We start from the raw sequence: 3,980 nt of genomic DNA, 5'->3' as shown, positions 1-3,980 counted from the left end.
TTGGTGAGCCTGTTTGTAGCTGCAGCCTCTGGTCCTGTTTGGTAGGGTCATGAGGCCTGGAGTCTTGCTCCTTGGGGCTGACCCAAGCCTATCTATCACATACATGGCTCTGGTGAGCCATCTCTCTGGGTGAACTCACCGGCTTCCCTGGGAGCTTGCTCCTCCCTTGGTATTTTCCATGCCTTTGAGTGGCACCAACACAGACCCCATTGTTCAAGCCAGAAAACCCAGGGGATGCTTCTCTCCTCCCCGGAGTGTCACAGCAGCGCTGGGCTGCAGCACCCGGGGGTGGCCGTGGGAGTGCAGAAGGAGGCACCCATGAAGCCTGGGCTCTTATGGTTGCCTCGCACTATCACTGCGCTAATGCCCAGGGTCCCACCAAGACAGCACCAAAGCCTCCAGCCTTTTTTTTTTTTCTTTGCAAGTAACTTGGTGGCTTTATTCCTCCACCTTTAGGGGCACTTGGCATCAGCAACCAGACAGAAAGTCTGCAACGAAGTCAAACTGATTCTGCTCCAGCCACAGCTCCGGAAGCTCATTGGCAGTCCCAGCCCCACCACCAGCGACATCAGCACCTCCTCATCTACTGGGTCAGAATCAATGATAGCAGGGCCCTGGGCACCGGCAGCAGCAGGAGAGAGTGACTCCGCTCCTCCTGCCTGAGCCTCACAGCCCCAGTTTTGCAGGGCCCCTGCCTCCCCAGGTTGGCCCGGAGTGGTGGCAGCCACCCCATGATACTGGCTAGCAAGTGAGGGGTGGGGTGCACATTGAAGGGTGGGAGCTTAGTGGGAGGGGTGGCAGTAGGAGAGCCCACTGGAGATGGGGATCCCGAGGAACCAGGGGAGCCCCACTGGCCTTGGTTCCATTTGAGGCCCCGCCCCGCCAAGGGTAGTGCAGGATGGCCACTGCTTTGCGATATTTCACTCCCAGGTCAGAGTAGGCCCGCGAGCTCATCTCAGGGTGGGCACCCTCCTTCACAGGTGAGGCGCCACCCCCGACATCCAGTGCAGGCCTTGACATAGGTGGCATTTCAGAGCCTTGGCAGAGTTGGATAAACCAGCCCGAGGCGGTACTGCCAGCTGGAGCCGTTGTGCCAAGGTCACAGCGCTGGAAAGTGGTAGCAGCAGAGATCCGCAGCCAGGTCCGGCTGCCTCCGAGTCCGGCGCTCCGCGAGGCAGGACTCCAGCCTCCAGCCTACCTCGCCCTGTTGGTCCCCCTGGGACGCAGCCCAGCTGTCTCACCATCCCTTCCACTACCCACGCCTTCTCTCTCTGGGTATCCTTGGACAAGACAACATCCTTCCACCTTCTCGCACTGCCAAAAGAAAAAAAAAAGCACTGTGTCTTTCATGTGACCAGCAGACATAAGCTTCCATCCCTACAGGCCCATGCAATGGCTTTTATTGGGACAGAAGTGACTAAATGGCCAAAAATCTGAAGTTCAGACAAAGAACTAATACTTGATAATTAAATGAGTGAACTTCTACTATCTAGGTGCCAACAGCTTTGACTCACACACCCATTCATCCTTCTCCCTTACGCTTGGAAGCCTGAATTTGTTTGCAATGTAACCATTTGAATTGGTTTTCTCCGGCCCCATTGTGGTGCAGTGAGTAGAGCCACTGCCTGCAGCACGGGCATCCCAAATATGGGCGCCTGTTCGTGTCCTGGCTGCTCCATTTCCAATCCAGCTCCCTGCTTGTGTGCCTGGGAAAAGCAGTGCCACCCATGTCATCCACATGGGAGACCCAGGTGCAGCTCCTGGCTCTTGGCTTGGGTCTGGCCCAGCCCTGGCTGTTGTGGCCATCTGGGGAATGAATCAGTGGATGGAAGACCTCTCTCTCTCTCTCTCTCTCTCTCTCTCTCTCTCTCCCCCTATCTCTCCATCTCTCTATATATCTCTGACTTTCAAACTTTTTAAAAATTAAAAGAACATTCCCAAATGGCTGTATTGGGAAAAGATACACTTTTTTTAGACAAGGGGAAAATAGCAGAAAAAAGAGCAGGGGGAGTACATTCCCAGGGGGAGAGCTGGAGAGAAATTTGAGTGGAAACTCTACAGAAGGAAGAAGGACGCCGTGGATCGGCGTGGAAGGTGCAGAAGTGCAGCAGCGAGTGTGGACCCCACACACGACCCCCACAACAGCGAGTGTAGACTGCACACACGACCCCCGCAGCAGTGAGTGTGGACCCCACACACGACCCCCGCAGCAGTGAGTGTGGACCCCACACACGACCCCGCAGCTGGGAAGTGGAGGACCCCACACATGACCCCCACAGAGTGAGTGTGGACACCACACACGACCCCCACAGAGCGAGTGTGGACGCCACACCTGACCCCCGCCGAGCGAGTGTGGACCCCACACACGACCCCCACAGAGCGAGTGTGGACGCCACACCTGACCCCCGCAGAGCGAGTGTGGACCCCACACACGACCCCCGCAGCAGTGAGTGTGGACACCACACACGACCCCCATGGCTGGGAAGTGGAGGACCCCACACCTGACCCCCGCAGCTGGGAAGTGGAGGACCCCCACACACAACCCCCGCAGCTGGGAAGTGGAGGACCCCACACACAACCCCCGCAGCAGTGAGTGTGGACGCCACACACAACCCCCACAGAGCGAGTGTGGACCCCACACACGACCCCCACGGCTGGGAAGTGGAGGACCCCACACACAACCCCCACAGAGCGAGTGTGGACCCCACACACGACCCCCACAGAGAGAGTGTGGACCCCACACCCAACCCCCGCAGCAGTGAGTGTGGACCCCACACACGACCCCCACAGCTGGGAAGTGGAGGACCCCACACACGACCCCCACAGAGTGAGTGTAGACCCCACACACGACCCCCGCAGAGCGAGTGTGGACGCCACACACGACCCCCACAGCAGTGAGTGTGGACCCCACACACGACCCCCGCGGCTGGGAAGTGGAGGACCCCACACACAACTCCCACAGCAGTGAGTTGGACGCCACACACAACCCCCACAGCAGTGAGTGTGGACCCCACACACGACCCCCGCGGCTGGGAAGTGGAGGACACACTAGCTTTGGAAAGTGAGGGCATCAGTGCATGGAGCGCTCTCTAGGACAGACCATATGCTAGGCCACAAAGCAAGTCTCAGTGAATTCAAAAAAGTCGAAATCACACCATGCATCTTCTCTGACCACAGTGGAATGAAGCTGGAAATGAACAACTCAGGAATCTAGCACATATGCAAACACATGGAGACTGAACACGCTCCTGAACCAACAGTGGGTCACAGAGCAATCAAAAGGGAAATCAAAAATTCTTGGAAATGAATGAAGCTGATAACGCAACACATCAAAAGTTATGGAATACTGCAAAAGTGGTATGAAGAGGGAAGTTTTTTTAAAAGATTTTTTATTATTTATTTGACAGTTACATTATTATTTGTTTGACAGAGTTATTTGATGGAGAGAGACACAGAGAGAAAGGTCTTCCATCTGATGGTTCACCCCCCAAATGGCCGCAACAGCTGGAACTATGCTGGCCCGAAGCCAGGAGCCAGGTGCCTCTTCCTGGTCTCCCAAGCAGGTGCAGAGGCCCAAGCACTTGGGCCATCCTCCACTGCACTCCCTGGCCACAGCAGAGAGCTGGCCTGGAAGAGGAGCAATCGGGACAGAATCCGGCGCCCATATGGGATGCTGGTGCTGTAGGCAGAGGATTAACCTAGTGTGCCACGGCATCAGCCCTGGGAAGTTTATAGCAATTGGTGCCCACATCAATAAATTGGAAAGGGATCAAATAAATGAGCTATTAATGCAACTCAAGGACCTAGAAAAAAAAAAACAGGGGCTGGCACTGTGGCGCAGCTTGTAAAGCCGTCATCTGCCAGCTGGCATCCCACATGGGCACCAGTTCAAGTCCCGGCTGCTCCACTTCCAATCCAGCTCCCTGCTAATGCATCTGCGAAAGCAGCGGAGGATGGCCCAAGTCCTGTGATCATTTGGG

General features: G+C 56.0%; 1 pseudogene; it reads right to left on the bottom strand.

The window, feature by feature from the left end:
* Positions 1 to 468: 468 nt before the first annotated feature.
* Positions 469 to 1,044, bottom strand: LOC100348077 (cbp/p300-interacting transactivator 1 pseudogene; annotated as a pseudogene).
* Positions 1,045 to 3,980: the final 2,936 nt, after the last annotated feature.

Source organism: Oryctolagus cuniculus, chromosome 7, assembly GCF_964237555.1.
Source record: "Oryctolagus cuniculus chromosome 7, mOryCun1.1, whole genome shotgun sequence".
Lineage (NCBI taxonomy): Eukaryota > Metazoa > Chordata > Mammalia > Lagomorpha > Leporidae > Oryctolagus > Oryctolagus cuniculus.
Note: the sequence above shows the minus strand (reverse complement) of the source record. Positions and strands in the feature narration are given on the sequence as shown.